The 20410-nt window shown below is 40.2% G+C and overlaps 1 long non-coding RNA gene and 1 pseudogene across 1 annotated transcript; both read right to left on the reverse strand.

Moving 5' to 3' along the window:
- LOC132056692 (phosphoglycerate kinase 3, cytosolic-like) lies at positions 1 to 1317 on the reverse strand (annotated as a pseudogene).
- Positions 1318 to 7724: 6407 nt separating this feature from the next.
- Positions 7725 to 13347, reverse strand: LOC132056693 (uncharacterized). Its single transcript, XR_009414893.1, has 2 exons — positions 11936 to 13347; positions 7725 to 11796 (listed from the first exon to the last, which is right to left on the reverse strand). It is a non-coding gene; the product is annotated as an uncharacterized LOC132056693 (long non-coding RNA).
- Between the last annotated feature and the right edge of the window lie 7063 nt (positions 13348 to 20410).

The following is a 20410-nucleotide window of genomic DNA, read 5'->3' on the forward strand; positions in this document are numbered from 1 at the left end:
TAATGCCAATCGCGAAGCTTGTATGATTAGTTACATCCAATAAAAACATCATGATAAACTTTTTAGTTCAAGGAATCGTCTTTTGTTTACTAAAGGAAAAACATTAAAATATAGTTCAATTACATTCTCAAGTCCATCAAATTCTACCATGTGCATACGGCTGAAGTACCAAATGCATAAATTACAAGCTGCACAGCACTGGCCTCAATCATTAGATACTCCTCAAGCATCATCATCATTATCAAGGCAACCCAGTCTAGGAAGCTCTTGCCTCTTGAGAAGCTCTAAACTGGCACCCCTTCCTGTTGAAACGTGGCTCATCTTGTCCGCAAGCCCAAACTTCTTCACAGCCTCAACAGAATCACCACCAGCTATGATTGTTGTTACTCCCTTCCCAGTAAGTTCTGCCAGCTTTTTTGCAATAGCCTTTGTTCCAGCAGCAAATTTGTCATGCTTGTGCACTCCCATCGGTCCATTACGGAAGATAGTTTTCACAGTATCTAGAGTTTCGCTAAAGAACTTGATAGCATCAGGTCCAATATCTAAACCCATCTAGTCATCATTGGGGATTTTAGTTGCTTGAACAATTTTGGTCATGGCCTTAGACCCTGCTTATCTGCCATCATTACATAACGAGGAAACAATACACGTGCATTTTTTGCACCTGCGTAGGCCATATTTGATTTCTCCACATCAAGCTCGTGTCTTTCCACAAATGAGGACGCAACATAGTGCCCTTTGGCCTTTAAGAAAGTACAGATAATGCCTCCACCAAGCAATTAAGTGTCAAACCTTTTTATCCAGTAAGTGACTTTATCAAACGACTCTTAGTTGATTGTTTTGAACCACCAACAATGGCAACGAATGGCGTCTTTGGTTTTTCTACAGCTCCAATAAGATATTCAGGTTCCTTTCGCATGAGTAATCCAGCAACAGCTGGTTCCAAGATATTAGCAACCCCTTCTGTAGAGGCGTATAGTCGGTGTGCAGTCCCAAAGGCCTCATTGACAAACAAATCTGCAAGCGACACCAAATTACTTGCAAAGTCCTCATCGTCGAGAATCTCTTCTTTATATAATCTCAAATTTTCCAGCAGCAGAACTCCTCCCTGCGGTAATGCATTAACTAAATTCTTAACCTGTTCGCCAATGCAATCATTTGCCAACGTGACCTGGAATCCCAATAGTTCTGAAAACCTAGCGAGATGAAAACCGATATAGTTCCCTTGTCTCAAAGACCACGCCAATTTACAACGGAGTTCAACTATACATCTTCACTGCCTCATTGGACGTATTCTATTGGGTATTCAGGTTCCTGAGAACTTTGTTGTACATGAACATGCCAAGAGAAAGGGACAACGCCATGGCTGCAGACACCAGTTTGCAGATGATGCCATACCGGGTCGCCCTGCCAAAATACGGGTCAGATTTTCTCAATGCAGTAAAGTAGGGGTGATTTACAAGAATGGCCTGTAGAGGTGAGTGGTCTTGAATTTTTTAGCCCACTTACTCCATGGTCAAAACTTTTTGACTTCTGAATGGCCTGTAGAGGTGAGTGGTCTTGAATTTTTTACCCCACTTACTCCATGTTCAAAACTTTTTGACTTCTGACTTTGAAAGTTTGCCATGAGGCAAGTGGGGTGAAGACATGCCAAGATCATTGGGTGTAATTTACTGTGTAACAAAGGTATAGTCTGGGGAAATTCATTGACAAAACTGAACTTCAGAGGAAGGGAGTAAAAACCCTTCAAAAATCTCAACCTTCCTCGAGTTCCATAAAAAGCCTCATTTTGAACATTAAAAGATATTTAGGAGGCTCAGGTTCGCCTTTTCTCAAACATAAGCTAAACCCCGCCATGGCTGCAAGCTTAAGGAGCCTTTCTGAGAGGTGGAAACCAAAATAGCTCCAATATCTCACAAGACCCCCCAAAACCTGCCACACAAAGATATAGCAAGACCCAACCATCTGATGAGTAAAGAATGAAAATCATCACACCAGCCTCATGTCGAATGTCTTATTTCTTGAGCCAAGGGTCTATCAGGAACAAAGATAGGGGTAAGGTCTGCGTACACCCCACTTGTGGGACTGTACTGGATATGATGCTGTTGTTGACACCAGCTAGCCACTTAAGGGCTGCTTCACTAAAATAACTTCCTCCATACCAAATACACTTGAGTGTAGGATATAAGTGACAATGGAGGCTTAGATCTGTATTTATGCTCAGGGAAAGAGGTCCTGTCACACCATGGCTGCAAATATTCCCAAGTTGCGTGTAATAAAATCACACGCATCCGGGTCATTGCCCCGCCAAGATACCAGCCAGGTACTCCCAATGCTCAATTACTAGCTCAAGAGGATAGATTGGAAGATCATCACTGCCTCGATAAGACCATTTTTGACATTTTCTCATAATATGTGTCTATATGTGTGTGTAACTAGTAAAGTTGTTGCCATGTGACCAGGAGGTCACGGGTTCGAGCCATGAAAACAGCCTCTTGCAGAAATGCAGGGTAAGGCTGTAAGGCTGTGTACAATAGACCCTTGTGGTCTGGCCCTTCCAGAGACCCCGCGCATGGCGGGAACTTAGTGCACCGGGCTGCCCTTTTTTATGTGTACATAGCTAGGGTTTTTCGCCATTTAGGATCAGAACTCTTCGAATCCTAGGGCTGAGGCTCAGATCTGCAAAACATGGGCAAAGAGAAGGCGACAACTCCATGGCTGCAAAAGAACCAGTTGCATGTGAGAGAAGACTCGATCACAAGCCATCTGGGTTTGCCGTGCCAATATACGGGTCGAATAGTCTCCATGCCCCAAACATCATCCCAGATCAGCAACATCATCACTGCCTCTTCCAAAAAATGGGAACTTTTTGGATCATTTGCACTTTTGCCACTATTAAATTAAAGACCAGCCCATTTGAAGGGCAAATATTAAAGACCAGCTCATTCCAAGGGCAAACCGTGCAATTTCTTCAAACATTTCCATAAGAGCTCATTAGGACAACTTTAACAAGAAAATTAATAAAACAAATGAGACCTTACAGATCTGTGAGCGTATCAAATATTGTTTCTTGTTTCCACTTTTGGAGAGGGTTGTTGGTTTGGTTAAAGTTAGAAATCATACGCCAATCAGAGAGGGCAACCACCCTCCAATGAGATTACCTTTTTCTCCCCGTTGGCCTCATTCTTCATACTGGGCTAAGCTTCCATTACTCTAAAAACTGTAAGTAGGCGTTTGACCATAGATTCCAAATAAATTTCACTTTCTCAAATTTGAAGATTTTCGAATAAAGTGAAAAATGATTCCGGAAAAAAGCGATGTTTTTTCTTTTGAATTGGTTAAAAAAAGGTGAATAATCCTCATGGACAAACGGCAACTTTGTAAACTCCGGCTATTCTTTAAACGGGGGACCTAAAATTTAGGAAATTACACCCAATAACCTTGGAAATGGACTAAAATCGGCTATTTGATCATTTGGTTCACATACAAACTCTAAAAGGGTTGTTGATTAGAGCAAAGAAGAAATCATTGACACACCGGAGATGGTCAATCACCCTGAAAAAATCCCCAATTTTCTTCGATTGCCTCATCCTTTTCAGCTAAAATGAACTGGGTCTCCATTCCGGGTTCGGATCCCGGAGAATCCACAATGCAAGATGAGGCTCAGATCTGTGTAAAACAGGGCAAAAGAGAAGACAACAACGCCATGGCTGCAAAATGAACCGGTTGCATGATCCGGGTTTGCCCCGCCAAGATACGAGTCGGGTTTTCTCCATGCCCCGATTTTCAGCCCAGAATCCGCAATATCATCACTGCCTCTTTAGAAAGATGGAATCTTTTTGCATAACAGCGGGGAGAGTATTACTACTACTGCTGGTGATAGCAACATTACGTCAATGGCAACAGATTTTTTCTTTTGTTGGGAAATTTACACAAAGATGCCATCGGAGGGTTGTTGGTTTGGTTGATGAGAAATCATAGGCCAATCAGAGGGGGTAACCAGCCTCCAAATGAAATTCCCTTTTTCTCCCTGTTGGCCCCATTCTTCATAGAAAAGCTAAAAGAAGAAATTGCACGATTTCCCCTTCAAATGCCCGCGAAAAAAGTTGTTTGTTATGAGGGACAAAAATTAAAGACCAGCACAAAATAGGGGCAAAGGTGCAAATGACCCAAGCTAAAAGGGCTGTTGAACAAAGAACCGGAGATCATCAACCACCCTGAAAAAAACCCAAATTTTTCTCCGATTGCCTCATCCTTTTGAGTTAAACTGAAAAAACAGGTTTCCATCAAATTCGGATCCGGGTTCGGATCCTGGAACTCATTTGAAGTTGAGGCTCAGATCTGTGTAAAATGGGGCAAAGAGGAGAAGATGAAAAAGCCACGGCTGCAAAATGAACCAGTTGCATAATCCGAGTTTGCCCCGCCAAGATACAAGTCGGATTTCTCCATGCCCCGATTTTCAGCTCAGAATCCGCAATATCATTGCTGCCTCTGGAAAAAGATGGAATCTTTTCTATAGCAATATGTGGACACTTTTCAAGACAAGTAAATTGGAACGGAGGGGGTATTACTACTACTGCTTTCAACATTACGTCAATGGCAACAATTTTTTTTTTTTTTCTTTTTGGGAAATTTCACAAATATATCATTGGAGGGTTGTTGGTTTGGTCGATGGAGAAATCATAGGCCAATCAGAGAGGGCAACCAGCCTCCAAAGAAATCCATGTTTTCTCTCTGTTGGCCTCATTCTTCCTTCTGGGCTGATCCTCTGTGTGAAAGACTAAGTAGGCGTTTGGCCATAGATTCCAAATATTTTTCACAATAACTCTTTGGAAGCGAGGCTCAGATCTGTGTAAAATGGGGCAAAGAGAAGACGACAATGCCATGGCTGCAAAACGAACCGGTTGCATGATCCGGGTTTGCCCCGCCAAGATACCAGTCGGGTTTTCTCCATGACCCGAATTTCAGCCCCAGAATTAGCAATATCATCTCTACCTCTTTGGAAAGATTCTTCCATAAGAATTTGTGGACAGTTTTCACAAGAAGTAAATTGAAACGGAGGGAGTACTACTGCTGCTGCTGCTACTATCAACATCACATCAATGGCAACAAGTTTTTTCTTTGAGCTAAAATGAACCTGGTTTCCATCAAATTCGGATCCACATGCGGATCCTGGAACTCATTGAAAGTTGACGCTCAGATCTGTGTAAAAAGAGGAGAAGACGACAAGACCATGGCCGCAAAAATAATGCGGTTGCATTTTCCGGGTTTTGCCCCGCCAAGATACGGGTCGGGTTTTCTCCATGCCCTGATTTTCAGCCCAGAATCTGCAATATCATCACTGCTACTCTAGAAATCTTTTGCATAGCAATTGTGTATAGTTTCAAGACAAGTAAATTGAGAAGGAGAGAGTATTAGTACTGCTGCTGCTATCAACACCACATCAATGGCAACAGATTTTTTTGTTGGGAAATTTCACAAATATACCAAAGGAAGGTTGTTGGTTTGGTTGGTGGAGAAATCATAGGCCAATCAAAGAGGGCAACCACCCTCTAAGAAATCCATTTTTTCTCTCTGTTGGACTCATTCTTCCTTCTGGGCTGAGTGATCCTAACTTTTGTATTAAAGACTAAGGGGTATCTATGTATGTGTCTTTTCCTTATTACTACCATAAATATGGCTATCCTCATCATCATCACCATAATTGGCCTTTTTGCTGATGAAAGGGCTATTAATCTTTCTGTGTAACAAAGGTATAGGGATTCATTGGCTAAGATTAACTTCAGAGGAAGGGCGTAAACAACCTGAGAGAATCTCAACCTTCCTCGAGTTCCATAAAATGCCTCATTTTGAGCATTAAAAGATATTTAGGAGGCTCAGATTCGCCTTGTCCCAGACATAAGCTAAACCCCGCCATGGCTACAAGCTTAAGGAGCCTTTGTGAGATGCAGAAACCAAAAATGGCTCCAATATATCACCACACCCAAAAGCTGCCACGCCAAGATATAGCAAATCTCAACCATCTTATGAGTAAAGAATGAAAAATCATCATTGCCTCATTGAACTTATTTTGCTATAGAGTGGTTTGAAATTGGGAAATTTTGAGTGATCATTGGCTGCTAACAATGACAGAGAGGGGCAACCACTCAAATAACTCTCCACAACTCTGTGAATCCAGAAGCCTCAGACTTAAACTAATGAGATTTCCATCATTCTCGTTTCACCTTCTGCTTCATATTTATAGTGCCCTAATCCTTTTGGAGCTCCCAAAATTATGGGCCTCATGTAGAAGGTCTTATTTGGTAACTGAAATAGTTCCGTCCATACCAAAAATACCAAAAGTAAGATACAATCAAACCTCTCTATAGCAGCATTGTTTGTCGCGATATTTGTTGGTTGCTATAGCAAAATGCTGATATTGAGAACATATAATATAATGTAACATGAAAGATCGGTTCCACATATAACATAGCATTTATAGTGAAATATTGTTATAAAGGACGGTTGTTATAGAGAGATCTGACTGTATAAGTGACAATTGAGGCTCAGATCTGTATTTATACTCGGGCAAAGAAAGTCCTACCACGCCATGGCTGCAAATACCCCCAATTGCGTGTAACAATCGCATGCATCCAGGTCATTGCCCTGCCAAGATAAATGTCAGATACTCTCTATGCTCGATAGATTGAATGATCATCACTGCCTCGATAAGGGACCATTTTTGACATTTTCTCATATGTATGTGTGTATATGTAGTATACAGACAATATACATGCACGTCATAACAATCAGGCATTGGTTTAACCAGAAACCGCCATGGCTGCAACCTTCCCACATTACCCTGCCAAGATACGGCTCTTATCATCTCAACGGCCAACCCAATTGCCCAAAAAAGAAAAGGCATTACCATCACATCCTTAAAATCTTCCTGTTCTTACATTGATTTCTTGCTGTTTGGTTCATAAAACAGTCCAACAGCAGCAAGAACAGGAGAAAAGTTCTGTTAAACTTAACAGGAGCTTTGGTGTCTTCTGTTAATCTAAGGGTTATGGACAAGCATTACGGACCATTTGTGCTATGGGGTATATATCAAGGACCAAAACAGTCAGACCCACATCAAGGACCATTTAGATTTTTTTTCTTAACCTATCAAGGCTCAGATCTCAATTTAATCAGGCATTGAGTCTATCAGAAATCGCCATGGCTGCAGCCTGCAGTCTGTTTAGGCTAGCCCGCCAAGATACAGCTCTTATCATCCCAATGCCCAAACCAAATTTCTCAAAAACAGCAATATCATCATAGCCTTAGATTCCCCCTGTTCTTAAATTGATCTCTTGCTGCTTGATTCATATTAAGAATAGAAGGGACACAAGAAAATGCAGCAGCAGCAACAACAACTACATGCCTCATTCTTTGAGCTGATATTAAGTAGGCGTTTCACCGCGTTTGGCCATTAATTTCAAATATTTTTAACTTTATTTTGAATTTATGAAGCTGGAGTTGAAGATAGAGCTGTGTTTGGTTATACTTTTTGCAAGGGAAAGAGAAGAGCACTTTATTTGGAATTTATGAAGATGAAGTTGGAATACAGATATGGAGCATTTCTCCAAATCTGATAAAGTGAATAATTCTCATGGCCAAACAGCAAGTTGAAATTGACATAGGTTTCAACCCCACGAGGTCCTGAATTCGAGTCCTGGAATATCCAGAAGGACTAGATGGAAATTGAGGCTCAGATCTGTGGAAAAAATGGAGAAAAGAGACGGGGACAATATCATGACTGCAAAAGAACCAGTTAAAAATGTGAAAAAGAACACTCTATCACAAACCATTCAGGTTTGCCATGCCAAGAAACGGGTTCAATTGTCTCTATGACCCAAACATCAATCCAGATTAATAATATCATCATCGCCTCTTTCGAAAAAATTGGAACCTCCCCATAATAGCCTGTTTGGACAACTTCAACAAAAAAAAAATCTTAAAACAAATGAAACCTTCAGATCTGTTGATGTTACGGACCAAAAACATTTGGTCTAAGCTAGCTCAGAAATATAAGAACATTGAAAGGTACTATTGTTATCAGCATCACAGCGTCACAATTGAAGATGAGGGCAAGAAATAATTTTCTTGTTTCCACTTTTGCAGAGGGTTGTTGGCTTGGTTGATGGAGAAAATAAATCACAGGCCAAGCAGAGGGGGGAACCACCCTCCAAGAAATCCCTTTTTCTCCCTGTTGGCTTCATTCTTCATACTGGGCTGAACTTCTGCTATTCGTTAAATAGCGGTTATCTGTGCACTTTTGCCCACATACAAATGCTAAAAGGACTTTGATTAGATCATTGACATACCGGAGATGGTCAACCACCCTGAAAAATCCACATTTTTCTCCAATTGCCTCATCCTTTCGAGCCAAAATGAACAGTGTTTCCATCTAAAAAGGTTCTGGTTCGAATCCAGAAAAGTTCACAGTGACTCATTGGAAGTTGAAGCTCAGATCTGTGTAAAATGGGCCAAAACAGAAGACGCCAACGCCATGGCTGCAAAACAAATCGGTTGCATAATACCAAGATACAAGTCGGGTTTTCTCCATGCCCCGATGGTCAGCCCATATTAGCAATATCATCACTGCCTGTTTCGAAAAAATTGAAACTTCTTTACCATAAGAGCCTGTTTGGACCACTTTAACAAGAAAAATTAATAAAACAAATGAGACCTTCAGATCTGTGAGCGTAACAAATGTTGTTTCTTGTTTCAAGTTTTGCAAAGGGTTGTTGTTTTGGTTAAAGGAGAAATCATAGGCCAATCAGAGAGAGCAACCACCCTCCAAATAAATTACCATTTTCCCCTGTTGGCCTCATTCTTCGTACTGGGCTGAGCTTCCATTACTCTGTAAAGGGTAAGTCCCTAAAAGTCCAGGAAATTACACACAATGCCCTTGAAATGGTCTAAAATAGGCTATTTGTGCACTTCATTCACATACAAAAGCTAAAAGAATAAATTGCACGATTTGCCCTTCAAATTCGGGACAAAAATTAGTAATTACTATATTGTGAAATTACTACACTAGTAACTACACCAATTCCAATTACCAGGTGGCTTTCCAAACAGACCCTAAAGACCAGCAAAACTAGGGGCATTAAGTGAAAATGATCCAAGTTAAAAGGGATATATTAGAGCAGAGAAGAAATCATTGACATACCGAAGATGGTCAACCGCCCTGAAAAAATCCCCAAATTTTCTCCGATTGCCTCATCCTTTTGAGCTAAAGTGAAAAAAGGGGCTTCCATCAAATTCGGATCCTGGAAGTTGAGGCTCAGATCTGAGTTAAAATGGGTCAAAAGAGAAGACGACAATGCCATGGCTGCAAAACGAACCGATCGCGTGATCCGGGTTTGCCCCGCCAAAATACCAGCCGGGTTTTCTCCATGCCCCGAATTTCAGCCCAGAGTAAGCAATATCATCACTGCCTCATTAGAAAGATGGTAACTTTTTGCATTTGTGGACAGTTTTCAAGACAAGTAAATTGAGGCGGAGGGAGTATTAGTATGCTGCTATCAACATTTCATCAATGACAACAGTTTTTTTCTTTTTTTTCTGTTGGTTGGTTTTGGGTTGGGGGGGCACACCATTGGAGGGTTGTTGGTTTGGTCGGTGGGAGAAATCATAGGCCAATCAGAGAGGGCAACCACCCTCCAAAGAGTTCCTTTTTCCTCCCTGTTAGCCTCATTCTTCATACTGGGCTATTCTTTAAACAAGGGTCCTAAAATTCAGGAAATTACACAGAATGGGCTTGGAAATGGTCTAAAATGGCCATATGAGTCCACAATACATAAAAGCTCCTGACTTGTGTCCACAATAGATAAAAAATGTGTAAGATAAATTAAGCAACGTAACAATTAGCCTCAGACAGTATATGAGTCCACAATACATAAAAGCTTTGGGCTTGTTTCATATCAGTACCTAATAATCTCTCTCTAGGAAAATGTGGAGATGAATACATAAAATAATTCTTCTGAAATTGGGATTCTTCAAAAACAGAAGAAAGAACATGAAATTTGGGTTTACCGGAAAAGTTTAGGGGGTAAGAATATGTATTTTCCTCCATAACCATGGCTATCATCATCATCATCACCATACAACAACATCATCACCCTCAAGATCATAATCGTCAATTTGATGAAAGGGCTGTTAAAATCTCTTTAAAACAAAAGCATAGGAAAATTCATTGGCTAAATTGAACTTCAGAGAAAGAGAGTAACCACCCTCAGGAAATCCCAACCTTTCTCGAGTTCTATAGAAAGCCTCATTCTTTGAACACAAAAGAGGCTCAGATTTGCCTTTAAAATCTGTCAGAAGAATGGCTAATCTGCCATGGCTGCAAGAAGCAGACACCTTTGTGAGAGAGCACATAAGAACCGACCTCACAAATTCCCCTGCCTTTGCCTAGCACTCAAAAGTTTTAACTTTAAACTTCCTGGAGAATATCACCATATCCTCATTTCCCAAGTTTAGGGGTTAGGATCCAAGTACAAAGGATTTCTCCAGACAAGTTTAAGAGGCAAGCAGACAAATTGCGCCAAGTTTAAGGGAGGTTTAAGAGGTATCTATGTATGTGGCCTATTCCTTATTACCACCATAAACATGGCTATCATCCTCGTCATCACCATAATTGGCATTTTTGTTGACAAAAGGGCTCTAAATCTTTCTGTGTAACAAAGGTATAGGGAAATTCATTGGCAAATTTGAACTACAGAGAAAGAGAATAACCACCCTTAGAAAATCTCAACCTTTCTCGAGTTCCATAAAAAGCCTCATTCCTAGGACACAAAGATTAACATTCTCTCATACATAAGCTAAACACCACTAATGGCTGCAAGCTTAAGAAGCCTTTGTGAGACACAGAAACCTAAATAGCTCCCATATCTCAAAAGACTCCAAAAAGATGCCACGCCAAGATATAGCAAAGCTCAACCATCTGATGCGTAAAGAATGAAAATCATCACTGCCTCATTGAACTTATTTTGCTACCGGATTGCCTCGCCAGGATTACGGGTCAGATTTCTCAAATCAGTAAACTAATAGCACAGAAAGAAGCAATCATCATCACTGCCCCTTTTCAGGTGATCTGCGGCGATCAACGTAGAAATGACACCACATATCTACTTTTTGGGCTGCTGTTTATCATAGATAGCAGTGGTTGCAGCAGAAGCAGAGAAGGGAAGAGCATGGCCTCTTTTTACAGAGGAATACTCATGGGGTATTGTTGAGATGGTTTATCAATTGTCATTTTCCTTTTCTTGTTTTTCTGTTCTCAGAGGATTGTTGATTTTCATGAATGGAGAAGAAATCATGGACATGGCAGAAAAGGGCAACACCCTTTACAAAAAATCCCATCTCTCTCTGATGTCTCATTCTTACTTTCTGGGCTAAACTATGGTGAGGTTTCTGCCATAAGCATTATCATTACAGCCTCTTTTGAAAGATGGAAACTTTCCCACAATTAGGTGTTTCAGTGTTTGGACACAATTTCGAGCAATTTTTAACGTACATAAGATAAGATCAGAGTATGTTTGCTAAGCTCAGGTAAAACAAGAAAACATACTAGTACTTCCGAAGATGGTTGTTAATTTTGTTTATGGGGAAATCATAGGCCAAATAGAGGGGCATACCACCCTCCAAGAATTCCCTTTTTCACTCTGCTGGCCTCATTCTTCATAGTAGAGGGGTATGTTTGGCCCTTTTCCATTCTTCGTACTGGCTGAACCTAATTTCTCTATGCTTTTGCTGCTGCTTTGCCTGAAAACGCAGCCACGCAGGATCAAAGCGGTCACAGATAGAGACAGACAGAGACATACAATGAGTGTGTATGTAGACAGAGACCATTCATATGCTAAAAGGGCTGTTGATTAGAGCTAAGATAAAGTCACTGGCATACCGGTGATGGTCAACCACCCTAAATAAATCCCATTTTTCTCCGATTGCCTCATTTTTTGTCTAAAACTTTGAGGGCTCAGTTTTTGCTATTCTACAAACATGCAAAGAGAAAGCGACACACGCCATGGCTGCAGACACCGGATTGCAAATAGATGCCGTACCGGGTCGCCCTGCCAAGAACCTGGTCGGATTTTCTGAAAGCAGTGTTAAAGACCATCCTATTTGAAGGGCAAAAATTAAAAGACCAGCCATTTGAAGGACAATTCGTGCAATTTCTTCAAGCAGTGCAGTATAGGCCAGAAAAAGCAAATCATCATCATAGTTCATAGCCCATTCTTCAGATCAATCAACATCAATGAAACACTTTAGGGCTCAGATTTTGCTGTAGATGAACATGCAAAGAGAAAGCAACATACGCCATGGCTGCAGACACCAATCTGCAGATGGATGCCGTACCGGGTCGCCCCGCCAAGATACGGGTCGGATTTTCTGAAAGCAGTGTTAAAGAGCAGTCCATTTGATGGGCAAAAATTAAAAAGACCAGCCATTTGAAGGACAATTCGTTCATTTCATCAAGTAGTGCAGTAGATTATAGCCCAGAAAAAGCAAACCATGATTCTTAGCCCATTTTTCAGATCAATCAACACCAATAGAACACATAGGTTCAGAACTTTTAAAAAAGCAGCTACCTTATTGTGCCATTTCTACCTTGTATTTTACAGGGACATAAAAATGGCTGTTTGCGAAAAGCAGCTGTAGTAGTATGCAAAATCAGAAAAAGGAAGAGCATATATAGTCCCTTTTTCATTTTTTGAGCTAAAAGGGCGTTGATTAGAGCAAAAAAGAAATCATAGGCATACCGAAGATAGTCAACCACCCTGAAAAATCCTCTTTTTTCTCCGATTACCTCAACTTTGAGCTAAAATTTGAAACTGAAGAACCCAATTGAGTGTTCCAGTAAAAACTTTTAGGGCTCAGATTTTGCTGTTCTACAAACATGCGAAGAGAAAGCGACACCCGCCATGGCTGCAGACACCGATTTGCAAACGGATGCCGTACCGGGTCGCCCCGCCAAGATAGGGGTCGGATCTTCTCAATGCAATGAGTAAAGTAGATTATGAGCCCAGAAAGAAGCAAATCATCATCACAGCCCATTTTTTCATGTCATTTACGTTCAGAACTCTTAAAAAGTGGATATATGCGAAAATCAGATGTAGTAGTAGCAGAAGCAGATTGGAAGCCGTGGCCAAACGCGTACATGGTTTCTTTTTCATTTTCTTGGATCTTTTTCTTTTTCTCAAAGGGCTGTTGGTTCTTTTAATGAATGGAGAAAAGAAATCATGGACATGGCAGAGACGGGCAACCACCCTTTACAGAAAATCTCATCTATATATATATATGTATGTATGTATGTATATATATATATATATATATATATATATATATATATATATATATATATATATATATATATAAAGCTAGGCATAGACAAGGTGATATGGCACCTCTCTGTGGCTAAGAAACCTATTTATCTTTTGTATATGAACATACTAAGAGAAAGCGACACACGCCATGGCTGCAGACACCGGATTGCAAATGTGAAAGAGAAGACTCAATCAGAAACCATCCGGGTTCGCCATGCCAAGATACGGGTCAGACTATCTCCAAGCACCGAACATAAGCCCAGCCCAGACTAGCAATATCATCACAGCCTCTTTTGAAAGACGGAGACTTTCCCACAAGTAGGCATTTGGACAATTTCAAGCAATTTTTAACAAACATAAGCTAAAATTAGAGCAATGTTTGCTAAGCTCAGAGGAAACAGGAAACAGTAGTAGAGCATCTGAAGAGGGTTGTTGGTTTGGTTGGTCAAAGAAATCATAGGCCAAACAGAGAGGGCAACCACCCTCCAAGAATTCCCTTTTCTCTCTGTTGGCCTCATTCTTCATAGTAGAGGGGTATATTTGGCCCTAATCCGTTCTTCATACTGGGCTGAACCTCCATTTTTCTATGATTTTGCTGCTGCTTTGCCTAATAACGCAGCCACGCAGGAGCAAAGCCGTCACATGTAGAGAGACCAGAAAGACATACAATATATATAGGGCTCAGATTTTGCTGTTCTACAAACATGCAAAGAGAAAGTGACATCGCCATGGCTGCAAGACACCGGTTTGCAAACGGACGCCCTACCGGGTCGCCCTGCCAAGATACGGGTCAGATTTTCTAAATGCAGTGAAGTCGATTATATAGCCCAGAAAGAAGCAAATCATCTTCACAGCCCATTTTTTCAGATCAATCAACATCAATAAATCGGGCCATTGGCACTTATGACCCAAAATAAAAGACCAGGCATTCGAAGGGCAAGACGCGCAATTTCTTCCAATAAATCAGCTCATTTAGGTTCAGAACTCTTAAAAAGGCAGCTAGCTTGTTGTATCTCATTTCTACCTTGTTTTTACAGGGACAGAAAAGTGGTTATTTGTGAAAATCAGCTGTAGTAATATGCAGAAGCAGAAAAAGGAAGAGCATATGAGCTAAAAGAGCTGTTAATTAGAGCAAAAAGGAAATCATAGGCATGTCGGCGACAGTCAACCACCCTGAAAAATCTTCTTTTGTCTTCGATTACCTAAACTGTGAGCTTAAAATTGACGTAGAACTAAAAACTGATGAATCCAATTGGGTGTCATAGTAAAACTTTTAGGGCTCAGATTTTGCTGTATATGAACATGCAAAGAGAAATCGACATCGCCATGGCTACAAGACACCGATTTGCAAATGGATGCCATACCCGGTCGCTCCGCCAAGATACGGGTCGGATTTTCTCAAAGCAGTGTTAAAGACCAGCTCATTTGAAGGGCAAAAAATAAAGAACAGTGCATTTGAAGGGCAATCCGTGCAAAAAAAAAAAATTAAAGACCAGCCTTTTGAAGGACAATTCGTGCAATTTATGCAAGCAGTGCAGTCAGATTATAGCCCAGGAAAAAGCAAATCATCATCACAGCCCATTTTTCAGGTCAATCAACATCAATAAAACATTTAGGTTCAGAACTCTTAAAAAAGCAGCTTCCTTATGGCTCAGATTTTGCTGTTCTACAAACATGCAAAGAGAAAACAATTACATTAAGTTCCACAGCAAGATTACATTAAGTTCCCATTTTTATCAAATCCAGAAACTAAATCCACAAACAAATGCAATTTTTGTTTCCACACAAAAAAAAAAAAAAAAAAAAAAAAAAACGTTCTTAGCTCTGATCAATGATCCAAAAAATAAAAGAGAAATCTCTAAAAGTGGGGAATTCCATAGCTAGACTAACAAAGTTCCCATTTTTATCAAACCCAGAAGCTAAAATCGACAAACAAAAACATACAAAAGCAGACGGAACTGTTAGAAAAATAGGTAAGACAATTGAAGAAGAATCAGCTTTGAGGCATGGAAGAATCGACTTTCACCCGTATACAAATTGAGAGAAAATAGAAGCAATTCCCTTCAGGATACAACAAAGCCCATGTTTATACCTACAGATTTTTCTATATGCTACTTCAAGAGTGTCCTTATATGTATAGAATTTGAGAGATACTTTCAGAATAGCCATACCCTTTCACGAACAGATGTGTCTATTCAATTTAAGGCCTCTTATATTACAAACTATCTAACAGGAAACTTAGTAGGCGTTTGGCCATAGATACCAAAAGCTTTTTCACTTTTTTTTTGGAATTTTGGAGTTGGAGTTGGAGTTGTGTCTGGCCATAGTTTTTGCAAAATGATATTTTTTATTTTTTTTTGTTGAAATGTACTTTTTCAACAACGTTTTGGTTGTGCAAAAAGTGAAAAACAAGTTTTTCTCGTTTTTCAAATTCCAAGTTGTATTTGGAATTTTCATGGCCAAACACTAATTTTGTAAAAAAGTGGAAAAAAAATCCGGAAAAAAGTGAATAATTCTTATGGCCAAACGGGTCCTTAGTTTCCACAAAAACCCAGTGATTAGATTCTATGTTGCCCGGACTCTTCAAAAATGTCAACAGATGCGTGTCGGATTCTCCAAAAGTAGTGTGTTTTTGGAGAATCCGACACAGATGTGGCATCGAAAGTGAAGAGTCCGAGCAACTTAGATTAGATTTGAACAGTGATCCAAAAATCCTTAAGTTTCTATTTTTAGGGCTCAGATTTTGCTGTTACTACAGACATGCAAAGAGAAACCAACACACGCCATGGCTGCAAGACACCGGTTTGCAAAATGGATGCCTAATGGATCGCCCCGCCAAGATACGGGTCGGATCTTCTCAAACGCAGTTGAGCAAAAGTTATTAGCCCAGAAAGAAGTAAATCATCATCACAGCCCATTAGTAGGTTCCCAACTCTTAAATGGGCAATTTGCACTATTGCCCCTATTTCGGGGTGGTCTTTAATTTTTGACACTTAAATCTTTGGAATCCATGCTAAAAGGTGGATATTTGGGAAAATCAGCTAAATATTTGGAATTTTTCTATGGCCAAACGCATACATAATCTCTTTTTCATTTTCACAAAGGGCTGTTGGTTTTTTTTTTTTTTTTTTTTTTTTTTTTTTTTTTTTTAATGAATGGAGAAGAAATCATGGAAGATAGAAGAGAAATGGGCAACCACCCTTTACTGAAAATCCCATTTTCTCTCTCTCATTCTTCCTTTCTGGGCTAAACTATGGAAAAGGGGTTCTGCCAAAGTGATATATAGAGCAAGCACAATGCCCAATTCCCAAGTGTCATGGCTGACCAAGGGCATATTGGTAAAAGGAAAAAGTAGATTCTGAATATTTTTTTGTTGTTCCTCAACTTCTGTTTTATGTATTATATATTATATATGGAAAAGGGCCAAAATTACCCCTGAACTTTCAGAAATCATCATCACAGCCCATTTTCAGATCAATCAACATCAATAAAACACTTAGGTTCAGAACTCTTAAAAAAGCAGCTACCTTATTGTGCCATTTCTACCTTGTATTTTACAGGGACATAAAAATGGCTTTTTGCGAAAATCAGCTGTAGTAGTATGCAAAATCAGAAAAAGGAAGAGCATATATAGTGCCTTCTTCATTTTTTGAGCTAAAAGGGCTGTTGATTAGAGCACTAAAAGAAATCATAGGCATACCGGAGAAGGTCCACTGACTGATTGGAAATTGAGGCTCGGATCTGTGTAAAATTGGGCAAAGAGAAGACGACAACCCCATGGCTGCAAAATGAACTGATTGCATGATCCGAGTTTGCCCCGCCAAGATACGAGTCTGGTTTTCTCTATGCCCAAATAACAGCCCAGATTAGCAACATCATCACTGGCTCTTTGGAAAGATGGAAACTTTTCCATAGCAATTTGGACAGTTTCACAACAAATAAAATGAAACGGAGGGAGTACAACAGACATCAGCATCACATCAATGGCAACGGGAATGTCTCTTTTTTTTCGGTCAAAACTAAACTGAACCATATACCAATGGAAAAAAGAAAGAGGGTTATTGGTTGGACTCATTCTTCCTTCTGGGCTCAGATTTTATCTGAGGCATTGAGTTATTAGAGCCATGGCTGCAAACCCTATATTACGGGTGGCCCTGCCAAGCTACGGGCCTGAAACTACAATGCCTGATTCCATTTGCTCAGTAAAATTATCATCACAGCCCCGCTACTTTCCTTTTCCATTTCATTGTTGTATGCTTTTGCTGTTACTTTACCAGGAAAACGCAGCCTCTGAGGAACAAAGTGTGAAGTAACAGAAAAACAGAGAAGAAATGATCAAAAATGGTCCTTAATATTAGTTAAAGCTAAAAGAAAATAGAAATCATAGCCATGATGGGTTAACCACCCTCAAAAGTTCCCATTTTTCTCCAATTTCCTCATTCTTTTAGCTACAACTTCGATAGAGAACAGCAATAAGGTGTTCAAGAAAAACTGAATAACCCAAATGGTGTTCACCAAACCAGGTCCCCGGTTCGAATCCTGGACTGTCCAGAAGGACTAGTTGGGAACTGAGGCCCAGATCCGCAAAAAATGGGGCAAAGAGAAGGCGACAACGCCATGGCTGCAAAGGAACCGGTTGCATGTGAAAGAGAAGAATCAATCACAAACCATCCGGGTTCGCCATGCCAAGATACGTGTCAGACTGTCTCCATGCACCGAGCATCAGCCCAGCCCAGACTAGCAATATCATCACAGCCTCTTTTGAAAGATGGAAACTTTCCCACAAGTAGGCGTTCGGACAATTTCATGCAATTTTTAACAAACATAAGCTAAAATTAGAGCAATGTTTGCTAAGCTCAGAGGAAACAGGAAACATTACTAGTCATCTGAAGAGGGTTGTTGGTTTCGTTGGTCAAAGAAATCATAGGCCAAATAGAGGGGCAACCACCCTCCAAGAATTCCCTTTTTCTCTCTGTTGGCCTCATTCTTCATAGTAGAGGGGTATATTTGGTCCTTTTCCGTTCTTCATACTGGGATGAACCTCCATTTTTCTATGATTTTGCTGCTGCTTTGCCTGATAAATGATAATGCAGCCACACAGGAGCATAGCCGTCACACACACACACACACATATATATATATAGCAAACAGACCATACAGTTGCTAAAAGGGCTGTTGATTAGAGCTAAGATAAAATCATCGGCATACAGGAGATGGTCAACCACCCTGAAAAATCCCATTTTTTCTCCGATTGCCTCATTTTTTAGCCAAAACTTTAGGGCTCAGATTTTGCTGTTCTACAAACATGCAAAGAGAAAGTGACATCGCCATGACTGCAAGACGCCGGTTTGCAAACGGATGCCCTACCGGGTCGCCCTGCCAAGATATGGGTCAGATTTTCTAAATGTAGTGAAGTAGATTATAGCCCTGAAAGAAGCAATCACAGCCCATTTTTCAGATCAATCTACATCAATAAATCGGCTCATTGGCACTTATGCCCAAAAATTAAAGACCAGCCATTTGAAGGACAAAACGTGCAATTTCTTCCAATAAGTCAGCCCATTTAGGTTCAGAACTCTTAAAAAAGCAGGGGCAATTCGCAGAATTGCCCTTCTTTTGGGGTGGTCTTTAAATTTTGCCCTTCATATTTGAAATGTTTAAATTTTGCCCTTCGGCTAACACCCATAGGTTTCAGGTTCGAACCCGTTCGAACCCACGCGCAGTCAAAATTTTAAAAAAAATTCGCAAGGCAGTTTAAATTTAGCTATGCCGCCAACAGCATACACTTGTTAAGGAATTACACATTTTATGCCGGACCGGCATACTACATGCCTTATGGGTATTTGGCATAAGTATGCCGGATCCGGCATAACTTTGATAATTCCTTCACAAAGTTATGCCGGTGGGGGCATACTTTTAATGGGCAAACTTTTATGCCGGACCCGGCATAACTTTGGTAATTCCTTAACAAAAGTATGCCGGGTCCGGCATAGCGAAATTTAAACTTGCCTTGCGAATTTTTTTTAAAATTTTGACTGCGCGTGGGTTCGAACCTGGAACCTATGGGTGTTAGCCGAAGGGCAAATTTTAAAGATTTCAAATATGAGGGGTAAAATTTAAAGACCACCCCAAACGAAGGGCACTCCGCGCAAAAAAAATGAAAAAGCAGCTACCTTGTTGCGTCTAGAGGTGGCAATTTGAGCCCATATTTAGAAAATTAGCCCATTTTACCCACATGTTAGTGAGTTGGGTCACTCATATTTCAGGTGGGTAAATATGGGCTTCAAGTCTCTCTTTAACCCATAAAAATATAGGCAAATATGGGTAAAATATGGGTATCCATATAAGAACACACTAGACCTAATAACAACTCATTTTGAAAATGAGAAATTTCTTTCTTACTTCCCACCCCAACCCTTACCCCACCACCCACCCCGCCATGCCCCCCACCTCGCCATGCCCCCTTACCCCACACATTTTTTTTATTTCATATATTTTATTTTTCTTTTATAAAAAGCTTATAAAAAAGGAGAAATTTTTTTCTTACCTCCCACTCCGATCCCTACCCCCACCCCCACCATACCACCCCCCCCCAAAAAAAAAAATTCAATTTCATAGATTTTACCATTATAAAATTTTATAAAAAATGGAAAAAAAATTCTTACCCCCAACCCACCCCACAGATTTCAATTTCAAATATTTTACTTTTATAAAAAAATGAAAAAAATTTCTTACCCCCACCCCACCCCTCCCGACCCCCCCCCCCCCCCCAAAAAATCAATTTCAAATATTTTACTTTTATAAAAGTTTTATAGAAAATGGAAAAAAAAATTCTTACCCCCGGCCCAACCCCCCCCCCCCAAAATTTCAATTTTCATATATATTACTTCTATAAAAAATTTATAAATAATGGAAAAGAATTTCTGATCCCCCACCCCACCCCCTACCTCCACACCCCCACCTCCTCCCACAAAAAAAAAAATCAATTTCATAAATTTTACTTATACAAAAAAATTATAAAAAATGAAAAAAAAAATTCATACCCCCACCCC

The sequence above is a fragment of the Lycium ferocissimum genome, chromosome 5 (assembly GCF_029784015.1).
Source record: "Lycium ferocissimum isolate CSIRO_LF1 chromosome 5, AGI_CSIRO_Lferr_CH_V1, whole genome shotgun sequence".
In the NCBI taxonomy this organism is placed as follows: Eukaryota; Viridiplantae; Streptophyta; class Magnoliopsida; order Solanales; family Solanaceae; genus Lycium; species Lycium ferocissimum.